Source organism: Zootoca vivipara, chromosome 11, assembly GCF_965207765.1.
Source record: "Zootoca vivipara chromosome 11, rZooViv2.hap1.1, whole genome shotgun sequence".
Taxonomy (NCBI): Eukaryota; Metazoa; Chordata; class Lepidosauria; order Squamata; family Lacertidae; genus Zootoca; species Zootoca vivipara.
Genome location: NC_142594.1, coordinates 42,962,459 through 42,981,373, shown reverse-complemented (window position 1 = coordinate 42,981,373; position 18,915 = coordinate 42,962,459). Strand labels below are relative to the sequence as shown.

General features: G+C 44.3%; 1 non-coding gene across 1 annotated transcript; it reads right to left on the bottom strand.

Moving 5' to 3' along the window:
* Positions 1-2,874: 2,874 nt before the first annotated feature.
* Positions 2,875-2,947, bottom strand: TRNAT-UGU (transfer RNA threonine (anticodon UGU)). Its single transcript has one exon. It is a non-coding gene; the product is annotated as a tRNA-Thr (tRNA).
* Between the last annotated feature and the right edge of the window lie 15,968 nt (positions 2,948-18,915).

The window sequence follows — 18,915 nt, the reverse complement described above, 5'->3', positions numbered from 1 at the left end:
ATGAACCAGCACTGTGAGAATAAGCGTACTCATATTTTTTTCCATGAAAAATTACAGGGAAACTCTAAAATCCAGACACACAGCCAAGAGTGCCTCCAGAAGAATTCTGATGAAGGCAGATGATTTAATAATATGGAATCAAACATTTTAATCATCCCTATTTTTCAAGAATCATCTGGGTTGTAGAATCGGCTATATCATCTATCCTTTCAGTGAATGTATATGCGCAGCAATCCCTTTTCACTTGACAGTTATGCATTTATGCTCCCCCCCTTTTTTTGTTTCCTCAAGGAGCTCATAAGAGCCATATGCATATTTCAAACCTGGAGTCCCGGGGCTCCTTGCAGGTCCCTATCTGTGCAGATCCCTGACCCTGGGCCACCTGGAGCTACTCCAGATTCTGGTACCAGACATGCTACCACAAATGGAATGGACTTTCCCAAGCATAGGAGCCAACTCCTAGTGGTCTTCGGCCCCACCAATAAAATATTTGACACACACCCCAGTTGATGGGCATTGCCATTCACATGGTGCATGTGCACTGTGTCATGTGATCAATGAGGCGTGGCTTACCTGCTCCCCTCCCAATATTTTATTCCAGTTGGCATACCTGTTCCCAACATTTCACCATTGCTGATTTGGGATTGGATGAATGTAGGGTTGTCCCAGAAGTAAACTATCTGTTTACCTGCTCTTCATGGTAAAGGTAAAGGGTAAAGGGACCCCTGACCATTAGGTCCAGTCATGACCGACTCTGGGGTTGTGGCACTCATCTCGTGTTATTGGCCGAGGGAGCCGGCGTACAGCTTCCTGGTCATGTGGCCAGCATGACAAAGCTGCTTCTGGCGAACCAGAGCAGACGCAGAAACTTCCACAGGGCATAACCTGTGGCTGCTTGCCATCTGGGTAAATAAACACAAAGCTTCAGTCAATGCCAGACCTTGCAAATCCACTTCCTTTCCTAAGCAACACATTCACTTTTTCTTTTTTTCCTTTTTTAAAGTTGCACACAAATGTCTTCATTAACAGTTTTGATTCGGGCATGGATATGTTGCTCAAGAAGGGATTATTGAGCCAGGCCCTCATTCAGGGCCTGTCCATCTTAGCCCATATGCTGAATGAAAAGCGACACTCCTCTTTCATGGCTGGGTGTTGCTTAGCAATATATTACACTGACATTGAACAAATGTGGAATAGTAAATATTATGGTTTCATCTAACATTTCAACTGTGAAAATAAACCGCCTCAAAATGGAGTTCAGGGAACAGATAGCAGGGTCAAAGACCACTGGAACCAGCATTTCGCAACTGCCACAGTACCCTTCACACAAAGAGAGATTATTTATTGGAACAAGTTGCCAGCCATGGTGATTCATAACATGCCGCTCTCTGGAAAATTCCATTCTCCTCTCTTAGCAGATGTGAGCCGTGCCGTGTACACATTACACACAGCTCTGTATGAGTTTGAGGAGTGTCTTCCCCCCCTCTTTTAAAACTGACAGATGCTTAATATTTATTCCTGTAAAATGGACGTGAGAATCTAGAGCGAAACACTCGCCTTCCTTGGCCAGATGTGTCAAAAAAGCTGCCTGCATGGGCTCTTAAATTTCAAAAAATTGAAAGATTTCCATCCTTCATCATGCTTGATTTATGCACAATATGTACTGCCAATGCCTGGCCCCTTCTATAAATACCTTAATAAAATGCGTTATCTGCGCCTACTAGATTTTTTTTTTTAAAAAAAATTCTTCCCACCACCCTCATCTATGTCCCACCAAACCAACAAACCTTTTTTGCATTTCAAATTTAGCTAAAAATATTCAGCCATTAAGATAGCAATCATCATTAAAATTAACTCCCTGAATTGGTTGGTTATGTTTTCCCCCCCAGCAACAGGCATGCTGCAATTAAACATATTTTTAGACTAAACCTGTAATGTAAAATATAGGCACATGGATAGGAAATGTAAAGTGACAACACGCCATTAGAAGAAACAGAATGTCAAGCAGAAATGTGGGTGGTAAGGATGGCTATACAGTGGTACCTCGGTTTATGAACACAATTGGTTCCGGAAGTCTGTTCATAAACTGAAGCGAACTTTCCCATTGAAAGTAATGGAAAGTGGATTAATCAGTTCTAGACGGGTCCGCGGAGTACTAAACCTGAAGCGTACTTAACCCAAAGCATGGGTGAAATTGGTTCCGGAAGGCTGTTCATAAACTGAAGTGTCCATAAACTGAAGCGAACTTTCCCATTGAAAGTAATGGAAAGTGAATTAATCCATTCCAGATGGGTCCGCGGCGTTCATAAACCAGAAATTCATAAACCGAGGTGTTCATAAACCGAGGTTCCACTGTAACTGATTGCTTTATGAGAATAGCCCCAAGACCAACCCAAAGGATGTAGGTATTCTGGGCTGGGGATGCCCCACTCTACTTTCCCACTTAGATCTGTACTGTCTTTCTTTCTCCTCCACTACCAATCTCAATTCACCCATCCCTCCATTCCTTCTGGGCTCACCACCTAAATAATATCAGGGAGGGGGCCATAACTCAGTGATTGTCATGTGCCCTGTGGAAATGTCATGGAGAGGTGAATCTCAAAGAGGTGGCGGGGGTGAGCAGAGATCAGGGAGTTGGAGGTAGACAACCTGAGGGACAGCCTGAGTGCGAAAAGGAAGGCAAAACCAGAGCCTCAAGAAATGTCAGAGATGCCACAAAGATCAGATAGAGAGCCCTGAATTGCTTCATTTGGTCCCCCTGCCCTGAGGTTCCACACCCCTGCTTTAAGGCAAGCTTTTCCTTCTGAACAGACTAGGCATTTGCACCTCAGGTGTCTCCAGTGTTTCCGACAGGGAATTTTGCCCAGCCCTAACTGGAGATGCCAGGGATTGAACCTGGGACCTTCTGCACACAAGGCAGATGCTCCACCACTAAGCTACACCCTCCCCTCCCCTGTAACGTCTGGTTATCACCTTGCTTCTGGTTATCCTTCAGGTTATAGCCCTGCTCTCTCCCCTTCTTCTCTTCGTTAATTATTTTATAGCCCATGGACATTGCTGTAGACCAGTAAATGGTGCTAGAAGCCAGTAGAACAAATATTGAAACAGACTAAGAGGCTGCTGCAGGGCTTATTAGAAACATATAATGGGGTCTGCAGCCAGGCACGCACTTGGTGACAATTCAGATCTCACAAGTAAAGCAATTAAGTGTTGCTTTGCTGACAGTGCTCCTAAATTGTTGGTGAAGGGGCTTAAATTGAAAATAAATGGAAGCCTGCCAATGGTGCTAGATGGCCACTGGGAGGTAATCATTGCAGAAATGCCCTCTTTGACCTCATAGGTAAAGGACACATGCAAGGAAATAAAAGAAAATGGTTGATATGTAGAAAAACCTGGTGCAACAAGCAGACAAGGAATGGCACAGCATAGTCACAGAGCACATGCAGATCCTCAGTTTAATCACTGACATTGATAGCTGAATATATAACAAAGGAAAGAGATCTGCAGGGGAGCCCACAGAAAGGCACAAAGTCAGGGTAGATGAGTCAGTGCTTTGGCTTCTCTTCAGACATAAGCCACATAAAGTTGTGTCCGAACAGTTCCTTTCTTGTCTTACAATTAGCAGTATTGCCTCTCTGTGGGTTTCCCAGTGGCATCTAGCTGACCGCTGTGAGAACAAAATCTCAGGCTAGCTAGAAGGATCTTTAGGCTTGATCCAGCCAGGGCCATACTGATGTTCTGAAGTTCCGAGTACTCCACCTGATGTGCCTTCACACATTCACACTATTTCCCCAAACCCTGGTTATCCCACCAGTGAAGGCCATATCCTATTTTGCTACACACTTGCTATGTGGAAAGCAATCTGGGACTGGAATTAACCTGAAACTCTTAGGATGGCTTTTGTATATCTGAGAGAGAAAAGCCTGGGGTTCCGATAAACATGCAGAGAGCCCTGCAAAAAGGCATGCACTATCCCAGGCCTCCAAAACTCATACCCCTTGTTGACCACAGCTCACCTGGCCTTCAGGTGCTTGGCACCCTGTTTTTGAAGTCCTGCCACCACTACCTTATTCTGAAGGTGGCCGGAATAAGATGTGTATTAGGGTTCTAGTGGACTACAAAATGTACAATATCCCTTGGTAGACCACAAACTTGACATGAGTCAACAGTGTGATGCAGCAGCTAAAAAAGTCAATGCAGTTCTGGGCTGCATCAATAGGAGTATAGCATCTAGATCAAGGGAAGTAATAGTACCACTGTATTCTAGTGTACTCTAGTCATACCTCACCTGGAATACTGTGTCCAGTTCTGGGCACCACAGTTCAAGGAGGATACTGACAAGCTGGAACGTGTCCAGAGGAGGGCAACCAAAATGGTCAAAGGCCTGGAAATGATGCCTTATGAGGAACGGCTTAGGGAGCTGGGTATGTTTAGCCTGGAGAAGAGAAGGTTATGGGGTGATATGATAGCCATGTTCAAATATATAAAAGGATGTCATATAGAGGAGGATGAAAGGTTGTTTTCTGCTGCTCCAGAGAAGCGGACACGAAGCAATGGATTCAAACTACAAGAAAGAAGATTCCACCTAAACATTAGGAAGAACTTCCTGACAGTAAGAGCTGTTTGGCAGTGGAATTTGCTACCAAGGAGTGTGGTGGAGTCTCCTTCTTTGGAGGTCTTTAAGCAGAGGTTTGACAGGCATATGTCAAGAATGCTTTGATGGTGTTTCCTGCTTGGCAGGGGGTTGGACTGGATGGCCCTTGTGGTCTCTTCCAACTCTATGATGATTCTATGATTCTATGTGACTGGCGGGAGGTGCTTAGTTTCATGAGTCACAAGGCCTGCAGCAGCAGGAACTAATTGATCACCACCTCCTCTGCGTTGCTATGATCCATTGTCTCCTCTTCGTCCAAGCAGAAGCTGATAGTAACTGGGAATGGCTGGTCGTACCTCACTTTTCATTATAGGGAGTCCTGTCAAGGGAAGCTGGATCGGTCAGCTATCACACTCCACAGATTACACATGGACAGGAAGGAGTATAAAATATTTTATTTCTCTTTTGTTGAGGTATTCCTGAGCTCTGGTGTGTCCTGGCATCCTTGCATATTCTTGGCCTTTGACATCTAGCTTCCTTCCCTACCCTCTATTCCATTACTCTGACTGGTTCTTCAGTCCTATCTGCTAGTTGTCCCCATGGTTCATGGATGCTGGACACCTGGTTGACCTCAGTCTGCTTGTCCTTGGCCCAGTCGTGACAGCCCCATCAATGGTGTCTCAGGCCAAAAAGATAAACTGGACTGAATGGGCCTTGTAAACACTTTCATGCAGGGGCCATAAAACTGATCTTTGGCTTGTTCTAATCACTCTTGCAAGTTAGAACTTGAGGGTATCTCCCCCTACTCCATTCTCCCCCCTTCCGCAGAAAAACACCAACAAATACAGTTCAGTCTTTCTCCTGGGAAGCGTGCCAAGACTTCCAAACAGCTGACCTCATCTGCAAAACCCCTTGATGCACCGCCCCAGCAAATTGGCAGGGAACAAGATATCCTCAAGTTGCTGTGGAGTGCAGGTGGTCCGAATGATTCTCCCAGCTTAGCATAATACTATTTCTCCAGATGCTTCCTGAAAATTCAGCTCCTGAGCCCTCTGGAGCATGTGGTGTTCTGAGGCTTGGCACATACAGGCTCCCATATGATCCTTTCTCGTTACATTTTGCAAGAACCATTTGCATTTAAAGGTGAATCTACTTAATTCGTTCTTCCCAAAACAATATGCAAATTGGAATGCTAACATATGTCAATATTCACAGTTCTCTGAATTTTACAATGCAGATGTCCAGGTAAGTAATGTGTTTAAAACAATGCATACATTTGTGTTTGTAATGCGCACATTACTGAACATAAACATAAAAAAATGCATTACATACTGGGAAATTCTTTTGGGGGAAAAATCCGTATATCAGGCAAACTTGCACATGTGTGCAGATTTTGAGAATTTCGTTCAAAAATGCTGGTGAATTTTCATGAGGACAGAGAATCTGAAATTTTAGCCCATTCCTAGCAAGAATGTTTGAGAATATTTTTAATAGCTACTCCCCATCTCTGCTGAGTGACTTTGAAAGGAAAATATGTCAGATTACTCACATCTCCAATCTTCATTGCTTCATTTTTATGAATCACTTCCAAAAAACCTGTATCACTTCTTCAAAGAAGCCTGGCTCGGGAAGGGAGATTCCATGGGAAAAGACGATGGGCTCCTGTGAATCATGGCTTCTGAGCTCACATACCTATTTGGTGATCAAAAAACAGCTTCTAAATATACCCTACGTCACCACTTTATTTGGGGGTGATGAAGTGAAAAGGACCATTTCAGCCATTTTCGAAGGTGTAGGAAACAAGCAAAATGGCTTTGAGAGCTGCTCTCGCCTTACCATTATGTTTTGTTTTACGGTAAGTTGGAACACTTTCCCCAACTCCAGCTTAGCTCAAATTTATTAGATTAGGAGCACACTCTATAAAACAAATGACAAAGTGTGCCCCAAAACATTTTGCTTATTTCTTTGTCATCCCAACCATTCTCGAATCTTTTCCTCCAATTTTGGCAGCTGAATGAGAGCACTTTTACCTTCAATGTGTGTGTGTGTGTGTGTGTGTGTGTGAGAGAGAGAGAGAGAGAGAGAGAGAGAGAGAGAGAGAGAGAATGAGAGAGAGAGAATAATGCTACAAAGGGTGTGAATGCATTCCAGCCATCTATCAACTTGCTGTGTATGTCTGTTTCTAAATGCCCAGATCTGAATGAATGGCCCCCACAAAGTTCAATGTGTTGTCATTTGATTCTCCCCTCCCCAGTTTTTCCCAGTTGTTTTATTTTAATAGCTTGACATTTGGCAAGCGGCACATCAATGTGCTGTAAATCAGCTTGGGCACATGAGCCAGCTGAAACCACACACATTTGAAGCCCAATTGATTTCAACGGGAGAGCTAAGCATGAGCATATATTGCTCCCATCGAAGTCAATAGGATTTAAAAAGTACTTCAATTTTGGCTGGATCGTTAAGTACATACTTGACCCACACTTGACTCACTCAAAGCAAAATCAACAAGACTTAAAAAATGTGTTTTTAACATTAGCCCTTTGTCTCATTTCTCCATATCACGCACCGCTAATTCACCAATTCACAACTTTCAGACTGTCGGCAAAAGCTGTCAAATGACAAAACAAGCCGTAGTAAATGAAACGAGCAATGAAGGGGAAGGAATCACACATTTTATTCCTTTATGCCAGTAATGCTTGTTCAGCAAAAGGGATTCCCTGGTCACAGGGAGTGCGGGAATCCCTGGCCACAGCAACAGAATGTGGTAAACCCATTAGGATATTTCACAATCGCTGGATGAAATGACACATCTCAAATTATCTGTGCAAATGTGGCTATAAAGAGTATGGTGATGTCACCGTCTTAGAATGGTTGCTGGCTGGGTTAATAAACAGGCTGGGTTTCTGAGCATGCCCACTGTGAAGCTCGACATATCCGAACCCCTGTCATTATATCAGACCCACCAATGTTTTGGACCAAGAGCCTTACACAGAGGCAACCCCAGTGAGATCAAGCAGCACAAGCCATCTCTCAGAAATGGATATATTCCAATGCCCAGAAATGTAGAGATCATGTCCATATAAGCACAGATTTATTTGCTTAATCTTTTGAAACCAACTGAGACACCAAACCTTTGCAGCCCGTGTCAGTGGTGGTCATTGTAGAGTTGGAAGGGACCCAGAGGGTCATCTAGAATCATAGAATCCTAGAGTTGGAAGAGACCACAAGGGCCATCCAGTCCAACCCCCTGCCAAGCAGGAAACACCATCAAAGCATTCTTGACATATGGCTGTCAAGCCTCTGCTTAATGAGCAGCTGGGAAAGGTGGCCATTTAAGATAAGATAATCTTTATTGTCATTGTCTCCTTGTGGGTACAACAAAATTACTCTAGGCCAGACATCTTCCAAATATTGCTGTATTACAGTCCCCTTCATCTCTGCCCATAAACTATGCTAGCTGGGGTGGGTGGGAGTTGGACTCCAACAACATCTGGAGAGCACCGAGTTGGCTATCCAAGCTCTAAAACAGGCACCCCCAAACTGCGGCCCTCCAGATATTTTGGCCTACAACTCCCATGATCCCTAGCTAACAGGACCAGTGGTCAGGGATGATGGGAATTGTAGTCCAAAACATCTGGAGGGCTGAAGTTTGGGGATGCCTGCTCTAAAACAAGGCATTATCCTTCTGCATTCCTGAACCAGGCAATAAATATATCTGTGGCTTTATACAATATAGATGTGAACACACACACACACACACACACACACCATTGCATTATTCATACAGGCTCCTGAAGCATAGGCTAGGTGGGCAGAAATGGGTAAAATGTTTCATTGTGAATTACAATATTACAAAGCAATAATCGGTGTCAGTCAAATAATCACAGGGAAAACCATCTGCGGAGATGCAGGGGGGGGGTAGGGGGTGGAATGATGAAGCAGAACGGGCCAAATTCATTCCTGATGTCATTCTGCTAAAGCCACCAGGATTGTGAAAGGAAGAAATGTAGCCCTGTGTATGTAAAATGCAGGATGGAAAACAACTCACCATCTGGAAAACAAATAGCGGAACGGTGGCAAAACACTAATCTAACACATACAATAGTCTCTGCTCCCCCTCTTTTGGTGTCTGTGCTAACTAATGAGCAGCTGCATGAGATTGTTGCTGGTTTTTAGGAAGGCAGAATCTTATTCTTTGGTTGGGGTGGGGGAGAGAGAAGGCGCAGCCCAAAACTTCAGAATCCATAAAGATTCAATGGAAACTCTTCTTCCATCTTACTGTTCTCTGGGCTTAAGAGTCATCATTGTCTCTACAGTGTGGATGGTGACTGAAGGGAACTTTTCACCTTAAAGCACCCCATTGCGCAGTTTTTCCAGGCATTTCCTGGTCTTCCAAAGAAAAACATTTCCCAGAGACTTTCCCCCCACTCACAATACAATTGAAGAGCTGCTTTCTGAGGCCTCTGAATCATCTTCCTTCGATGACGACTTGCTCTGCACTCTTTCTTCTGCTTTCCCACAGACGGATGAAAGAAAAGTGACGGAATGTTTGTCTCCCCCCCCCCCCACATATGTAGGCTCCTCTTTTATGAAGAGGTGTCTGCTTATTCTTAAGGTGTTGTTCTTTGACTAGCACAACTGTCATTTAAAAAATGTAGCTCACAAGATAAAGTCCTCCATGCTAAGAATCCCCCTAGATGCAGGAGAACAAAGAATTAATGCCTGATCTGCTGTGTGGTTGGCTGGATACAGACTTTGCCCACATTTTCAGACCATACATTTAAAACACTATGATGCCATTTTAAACAGTCATGGCTCCCCCCGCCCCCCGAAATTCTGGGAGCTGTTGTTTGTGAAGGGTGCTGAAAGTTGTTAGCCGACTCCTGTTTCTCTCATAGATTTGCAATCCCCCAAGTTCCTATTCAACCACTCTGGGAATTGTAGATCTGTGAGGGGAATAGGGCTTTCCTAAGCTGAAAGGCAGGGCACCCTACTGGGCTGGTTGTATGTAGGCAGGCAGTCAGACTGAGGCTGGTTCAGGGTAGAATCATAGAATCATAGAGTTGGAAGAGACCACAAGGGCCATCCAGTCCAACCCCCTGCCAAGCAGGAAATACCACCAAAGCATTCTTGACATATGCCTGTCAAGCCTCTGCTTAAAGACCTCCAAAGAAGGAGACTCCACCACACTCCTTGGTAGCAAATTCCACTGCCGAACAGCTCTTACTGTCAGGAAGTTCTTCCTAATGTTTAGGTGGAATCTTCTTTCTTGTAGTTTGAATCCATTGCTCTGTGTCTGCTTCTCTGGAGCAGCAGAAAACAACCTTTCTCCCTCCTCTATATGACATCCTTTCATATATTTGAACATGGCTATCATATCACCCCTTAACCTTCTCTTCTGCAGGCTAAACATACCCAGCTCCCTAAGCCGTTCCTCATAAGGCATCGTTTCCAGGCCTTTGACCATTTTGGTTTGCCCTCTTCTGGACATTTTCCAGCTTGTCAGTATCCTTCTTGAACTGCGGTGCCCAGAACTGGACCCAGTACTCCAGGTGAGGTCTGACCAGAGCAGAATACAGTGGTACTATTACTTCCCTTGATCTAGACGCTATACTCCTATTGATGCAGCCCAGAATTGCATTGGCTTTTTAAGCTGCTGCATCACACTGCTGACTCATGGGTAGATTAAGCCTGGCAAGGTAGTACCCATTAAATCTAATGGACCACTCTCCACTTTTGAACAAGTGTGGTGCATAAAGCTTGCTTTTTTTTTTTTTTTTGCTTTTTATAAACTGAGATGTGGGGAGGTTGTGGGGAGAAATATCATGATAAATACAACCCCCTTTCACGGTTCATTCTTGGTGCTGGACTGCAACTGTGGCATAGGGGCATGAAATCTTTTCAGTGTTTTTTTGGGGAGTCCCATATTCTGTGGCAACCAGTCAACTGCACTTCATTCCACTGGCTGACTTCCTCTTCTCGAACTTCTTTTCTAAGCCAACTGATTAATAAACATTACCACATTTCCTGCCTCTTAAAAATGACCCGAGGCCACCGACAAGCCATGGCAAGCTTAAAAACGTCCTTAGAACTCACTGTTCCTTCTCAGCAGGGACTGGGAACATAGTTTCACAAGTTTATTTTTTGCCCACGGTATCTTCCCTGGAAGGAATACTCTGGCCGCCTGCTCTTTCGATCACTGTTGTTGTTATTAGGAAAAGAGTATCTATGACAGCCCTTTTACACCCACACAGCCCACCACATGCTTTACAGTAAAAGCTCTTCTGATCCAACCAATCGTCTTTGTCATATAACCCAAACTGAAAGTAGCAGGCTAACAGCAGAGAAGGTCACGTTGTATTTTTGAGCCTGCCATGTCACTCTGACTTGGCTTGATTATTCTTACCCAGCCACTAATCTTGGCAGCCGTTCAGACTTTGAAAGGGAGGGGCTGGGATTTCCACTCCTCCCTGGATTCTGACACAGTGGCATCATGTTCCTGGCAAGAAGATTCTAGAGAAGACACCATGAGTCAGGATCAAGAAACAGGCTAGAGATATCGCCTTAATGTCCTGGCCCATGATCATTTCCCATGCTAATTTGATAGGCTCTTTACCTGTTTCCTTTTGCAAAGGTCCGCTACGTGAGCAGAATCTGAAGGGCGACTTTGTCTCAAACGAGCAAATCAGCTTTTATTTCAGGCACTAAAAACAAAGGCGCAGGATTCGTGGTGATCAATCTTCAAAACAGCTGCAATCGCCAGGTGACAATACGACGAGCCTACATCCAGCCAGCCATTTCAGAATTAACATCTGACTTCAAGCACCTCGCTGTGAGGGTTCTTTAAAGCCCTGTGCACTTTGGAAGGAAATCAATATATGTATTTGCAGACAACCACCCCCAACGGAGAGCTTTAGATGCGCAGAGTATTGCTCAGGCTCTGACAGCTTGAACTTTTATCGCTTACCTAATAATGTGCCCAAAGTTGGAAGCAACAAGTTTCCGACAACGCCTCAGGGCCTCAAATCACACCCCTATTTTTCATTAATTTAAAATGCCATCTTAAAATACACACCAAGTCCTGAAGGAAAGATACTCAAAAAACTCTACCACAAACACAACTACACCAGGGACTCTGGAGAGGTGAAGTAGATGACCATGTTCTTCCACACTACTACTTTTACCATGGCTTAAGTAAAATCTTTATCAAACCCTTTTGAACAAATCTATGAGGCTAATCAGATGCATTTTACGTTCTTCTCCTTTCAGACCAACATGCACCTATCGCTCTAAGTGTGGCCAAGTCCTGGGTTGCAGTGAGTAAAACTCACCAGGAACTGATACCGACACACTTTAATTTTGCTCTTTGGAGTTTATGAAGGGATTGCATTTTAAAACAACAACAACACAAAAACACTTGTTGATGTCCATTTTATCTCTCTATCTGTTTTATTTTATTCTTCTTTATTATACACTTTTGGACCACTTGCAATGCGCTCTACGTGGGGCTACCTTTGAAGGTGACCCGGAAACTACAACTAAATCCAGAATGCGACAGCTAGACTGGTGACTGAGAGTGGCCACCGAGACCACATAACACCGGTCCTGAAAGACCTACATTGGCTCCCAGTACGTTTCCAAGCACAATTCAAAGTGGTTTACGAACTTCATCCATTCCTGAAGTCCGTTCTTAAACCAAATCCGATCTTAAACCGAGGCATGCTTTCCCTAATGAGGCCTCCTGCCGTCGGTGCCCTTCCACCGTTCAGCTTCCATTCGTAGACTGAGGTAAAGTTTTCAAACCGGAACACTACTTCCGGTTTTGCGGAGTTCGTCAACCAAATAGTTCGTTAACAGGACTGTTCGTAAACTGAGGTACCACTGTATCTGACTTTTAGAAGACAACTGAAGGCAGCCCTGTTTAGGGAAGTTTTTAATGTTTAAAGCTTTGTCGTGTTTTTAATATTCTATTGGGAGCCACCCAGAGTGACTGGGGAGGCCCGGCCAGATGGGCGGGGGATAAGTAAATAATAATAATAATAATAATAATTGTTATTATTATTATTAGAATAATGTGTTTCATGTGTGTCCTATCCTGTATTCCTGTGTATTTTGGTCCCAGTGAAAGTCAGCTCCCCCTTAAAGGTAAAGGGGCCCCTGACCATCAGGTCCAGTCATGTCCGACTCTGGGGTTGCGGCGCTCATCTCGCTCTATAGGCTGAGGGAGCCAGCATTTGTCTGCAGACAGCTTCCAGGTCATGTGGTCACCATGAAAAGCTGCTTCTGGTGAACCAGAGCAGTGCACGAAAACACCGTTTACCTTCCCGCCAGAGTGGTCCTTATTTATCTACTTGCACTTTGATGTGCTTTCGAACTGCTAGGTGGGCAGGAGCTGGGACCAAATAACAGGAGCTCACCCCGTTGCAGGGATTCGAACTGCCGACCTTCTGATCAGCAAGCCCTAGACTCTGTGGTTTAACCCACAGTGCCACCTGGGTCCCTTGTGGTTCCCCCTTACCTATCATTAAATAAATACTGTAAAGGAAGGAAGGAAGGAAGGAAGGAAGGAAGGAAGGAAGGAAGGAAGGAAGGAAGGAAGGAAGGAAACTCCAGACATGCTTCCTAATGGTGCAGTTGATGTCAAATGTAGTTTGGCCCTTACTCCCAGATAAATGAGTCCAGCAGAGTTGGACAACCTGTGGCCCACAAGATGTTGTTGGACTCCCATCATTCCTGATCATTTGCCATGCTGCCAGGGACTGAAGGGAGTTTCACTTCATCTGTAGGGTGATTAGCCCCTACTGGTGTATAGGATTTTGAAGGGGAAATAACATCAGTATTCTTTAATTCATACTTCCTTACACATATTTTTTTAAAAAAATTCTCGAGCTTGAGCAGTTTAGTATGTAAAATAATATGGGTTTTTTTTTTTTAAAAAAGAGAAGACTCCGTGGCTATATTTTCAACCACCCACTGTAGTAAGACGGTGAATTTTTGTGTGAGAGAGCTGTCAGCTATGATTCTGTCAGCAAATGCCTTTTGAGGAAACCCCTTTGCATTCTGGGAAATTAGAGATTGAGCTTGCCTGAGTTGGCCTGTCGTCTGAGAAGAAAATTCAATTGAAAATCTGACGGCACGTGACTTGTTTCAGTTCGTAACAGAGCAGGGAATTAAATCCAGATATCATCAGTTTTAATTTAACTTCCTAACCACTGGAAAAGACAATTGTTCTTCCATAGTTTTGGAATATCCCTTTATTTTCTAGTCTAAGTATAACCATGCAATTGTGCTTTAAAACACACACACACACAATTTTAATCAGAAAGACTTTGGAAGCGGTTTTGGTCATTGCCTGAAAAAGAGAAAGAAAGGGAACAAAAGGAGATAATTTGAGGACATTGAGGAAACAGTTCTGTTTCTTTTCCTTGGGAGTGAATAATGAAATAATTTGAAGGAGAAAGAGAGTATATGGGTTGCCTGATGCCATTCAATGGAAATGTATGGTCTGTTAATCATCCTCTCCGACTCTTGAAGCCTTCTGTATAAAACCATTGTTGGAGATGAAAATTATTAGTCATCTACCTTGAAGGCTCCACAGCTGTAATAAATGTGAAATGTCAGTTACTTCATTTCGGAGGAAATTATTTTCCGCGCTCGCCACAATCCTCTTCAAAGGGAGGAAAGTTGGGAAGAAAGGGAGCTGGGAATAAATGAACTGCACATTTTAGCTCCAATTGTCCTCACTCAAAATTCTACCTAGAATTTGCCACTTCATAAAAAATGAATTAACATGGAGAGAGAGAGAGAGAGAGAGAGAGAGAGAGAGAGAGAGAGAGAGAGAGAGAGGAGAATGCAAGCTGCACAGACAGCCAAGAATTTGCCGTTGCTCCTTTGCAAAAACACGGAAGCTTATTCTGGATGTTCCATTGGAGTGAGCCAGAGACTGGCAGGCAGCAAATCGGGTCAGTGTGGTGAGAAATGATGTGCACGCTGGACATGTCCGATGCCGTTGCTTTTCATCTTGAAGGATCCATCAAAGTAACCGATGCAGAGAGAACTGATTTATCATCAGTGATAAGATGTCTGACTTGTGGACTGATATGTGCAGAGGCACTGACAGTAGAGGCATGGATCCCGACATCTCTGCTCTCTCGTTCCCTGTTTTTAGAGGGCCTCAGTAACCGCTGAATAATCTGGTGGACTGGAGGGGGAGGGGGTGGGAGAGTGTGGGGTGGGGAGAGCAAGCCAGATTTCAGCTGGGCATGAGAGGTGCCTGGGCTCAACCTTGACTGGAAACTACACTGACAGCCATGGAGGCTGGTCCATCAAGATTGTAGGAATGCCCTACCAACCTCAATCTGCCCTCTTGAGGTCCCATCCTGCCCGCTTTCTTTCTTACATCCAGTCCTCCAGAGCGTGGCATTGCCTGCCAGTTTCCATTTCCTTTATCTCAGTCTAAAACCACCTGTAGCTACACCAGGGGTCCTCAAACTTAGAATCACAGAATCCTAGAGTAGGAAGAGACCACAAGGGCCATCCAGTCCAACCCCCTGCCAAGCAGGAAACACAATCAAAGCATTCCTGACATATGCCTGTCAAGCCTCTGCTTAAAGACCTCCAAAGACGGAGACTCCACCACACTCCTTCGTAGCAAATTCCACTGCCGAACAGCTCTTACTGTCAGGAAGTTCTTCCTAATGTTTAGGTGGAATCTTCTTTCTTGTAGTTTGAATCCATTGCTCCGTGTCCGCTTCTCTGGAGCAGCAGAGGGGATGGTCCACTGTCCCTCAGCCCTTGTGGGGGCCCAGACCCTTGTTGACCCCTTTAGAGAAAGCAGGTTAACATGCAGTGGCAGCAAGAAACAGAAGAAGCGACAGGGTCAGAGAGTTTGGAGAGCCTAGAATTGAGGTTATGGGCCTTGGCAGGTGCAAAGTGATTCCCAGCCCTATATGCACTTCTTCATTAAGTGTCTTCATTTCATTAAGTGTTTGGCTGAATAATTGCTGCAGTTATCTGCGTGCTTACACTGAGTCTACTCTCATGACTTCAGTGGAAAACCTCAGACGGAAGTGGATTTGACTATCTGTGCCTAGAACTTGGCAAGCAATTAAGGATGAGTCAGTTCCCCATGTTCCATTCATTTGTTCTCTTACTGGTTCTCCCTGCCTCCTGCATTGAAGGGGAGAGTGCTCTGGCCCTGCTTATGGGCTTCTCATAGGCATCTGTTCTACTACTGTGATAACAGGATGCTGGACTAGATGGGTCATTGCTCTCATTCAAGAGGTTCTTCCAAAGTGAATAGAGATGTCTTTGTCCTCCTCTCAGTAATGTTAGAACTTGGGGAGATCCCATGATTCTGGATGTTGGAAGATTCATGTATGACTTGTTTTGTTGTAGATCCATTTCCTACAGAGCCAACTTTCAGAACCCGGAGAGGGGCCAGTGCTCAGTGGTGGAGCATCTGCTTTGCATGCAGGAGCTCCCAGATTCAATGTGTGGCATCTCCAGGTGAGGCTGAGAAAGATTCCCTACCTGGAATCCAGGAAAGATCCACTTCTAGTGCAGAGTGAATCATTGGTCTGCCTCAGAACAAAGCAACATCCTGTGATCCTAACCTTCTGGTTTGCTAGAAAGGCCAAAATGGTGTTACCGCAATTTGCCTTGCAAATTAATATTTTACTTTTGCAAAAACGGATTCGAATGGTGCCTGGTTTTCGGTGTTTGCAGGATTAATGTAAGTCTGGAGTGTAGAATAATCCAAAATACTTCTTTTTTTATAGTGTGTGTGTGTGAGAGAGAGAGAGAGGGGGGGAGGGAGTCCTCCAAATGAGAGAGGCTGTGACACATTCTTGCACAGAATGCTACAACCAGCATGATGCACCTGTGCAGAATCAGGTGTCCTTTTATTGCACACTTTAGGTATTCTTCAGATTTGTGCATATTATGCTAACAGGGAAGTCACAAAGGATACTGCTTTCCATGCTGCATGCACCTGCAAACAGAATGCCATCAACGATAGCTCAGAAGTCAAATGTCTCCACATAATGGGAGTCATTAAAGTAAAGGCTTCTCCTCCAACCCAAGTGAAGAATCCACACCTTGCTGTACCTTGGACTATTTGCATGCAAAATCTGTATCTCTGACATTGTGCTATAGTCCTCTTGCAGACCTCCGGCTTCCTATCGCAATGGTCACCCCACTGAGATGCTCATGAGCCTCTGTACACTCCAAAGGAAGAGGAAGGGATGGAGGAGGGCTCCTTCGAGCTTCACCTGAATGGAGAAGAATCCTGCCCATAAAATTAGCATCTGAAAATGTAGGCCTACAATTAGCATTTTATTGTTCCCGCATCGCTGCGCCCCTTAAGCTGGTGAAATATATATATATATATTTAGTTAATGTAGATGATTGGCCCCAACCCCCTATATACAGAGGGAGAGGGAAGAGTTGGGTAATTCTTAGTCTGTCTTTTTCTCCTGTGGTTTGTGTTGTTATTCAGAGACATCCCAGAAAATGTGTTCCAGATGTTTTCAAAAACTTGCAACTTATTTTCCACACACTATATATCATTATTCCTTGTGTTGTCTTTTCTCTCTCATACTACTTTTCTTGCTCTTCATTTTTCTCCTTGTACTCGCTATGGCTCCTTTGGTGTGTCTCCATGCACAAGAAGAAGCTAGGGAGTTGCTGCTTGTCATCCTCCGATATAATTCCCACTCTGCTGCCCTGAAACCTTTGCTAAGGCTACCATGCAGTGTGCCATTAATTTACGGTATTTCAGTGTCCACACAATACGCTATCCATTCCAAGCTGAGGATGCCTTGCCTGGAGACCCTGCCAGCTTTGATGGAGCCCCAGACCAGGTGCCTTCGCCTAGCACCACTACATTCTCCCCCACTGCAGCAGCCACAAGATCCCATTGAATGCTTTGAAAGACCATTGGCTGCCTCATACTCTTAAACCAAGCTGGAGGTTTCCCTGGGCACCCTGTGATGTGGGGTGTGCGTGTTGTGGGAAGCATGGGTTTCTCCTACCGCCCTGGTGGTATCAGTTCCTGGGCATAGATCAGGTGTGTCCAACAGGTAGATCATGATATACTGGTAGATCCTCCTTCCTAAAAAATGCTCAACAACTTTAACCAAAAAGGGGGGTAGATCACTGCCAGTTTTTAACTCTGTGAGTAGGTTGAAGTTTCTTGGGAGTTGGCCACCCCAACATAGATAATGTGGGCACGGAACATGAAGAAATAATGGCTGGCTTTAGCTTCTTCCTTCCTTCCTTCCTTCCTTCCTTCCTTCCTTCCTTCCTTCCTTCCTTCCTTCCTGCCTGCCTGCCTGCCTGCCTGCCTGCCTTCCTGCCTGCTTGCAATATTTGTTTACAAAGTTCCACACAAAGTAGTCTTGGAACTGATTCCCCAACCCTACCCCCAGTGAAATTTCAAGACACATTTGGCAGCTCTACCTCTACCTCCTCGGGAGAAATATCCAAAGCTGTCCAAAGCGTTTCAATAATGCAGATGAAACTGATCACATAAAAGAGTCACTTTGAAGTTCTTACCCTCCCCTGTGATTCTAGTCTTTACCAACTCAGCCCTTAAGAATGGACCGCAGACATGTGAGCTTAATTTTTACTATAGAGAGACGCTTGAGGAAATCCACACTTGCTAATTCCGACACAAAATGACCTCTTGCTACCTAGGAAAAGGAAAGAAACCACTAGTACAAGCTAAAGAGTGGTGTCCTAGCGCCAACCCATAAGTAGAGATAAAATTAAATTCAGGAATTGTCATGCTGCGATATTATGGCAGTGGACAAAGCTGTAGTGTAACTTTTGAATAAATGTTATAATAATAATAATAATAATAATAATAATAATAACAATAATAATAATTAATAAACAGCCAATTACTAAACACACATTATTTAAAATACACCATAAACAATTCCATCAAAACATTAAATCCATTGATAATAAGAATATACGAGAAAACAAATATTTGAAATGTTCTATCCTCTCCTGTGTGTATGGGAACTTACCCAATACTTTCTCTCCCTGCCCTTCCCTGGCCTTCAAGTGGGAATGCAGTGCACCTGGCCAAGAAACAGGACCCTTCTGCTGCCTCCCTTTTCCCCTGGATCCCACACATAGGTGGGTTCTGTCCAAGGCTGCAGATCAGCATTGCATGCAGAGATATTGTAATGAGAAACAGACCAAAAAGCAAGGGTGCCCTTATCTTACACATCTGAGGTTTTTTTTGGGGGGGGGGGGTTTGATAGAAAATGTGTATTGTTTGTGCAGCTAATGACAAGCCGGTTGTTTGA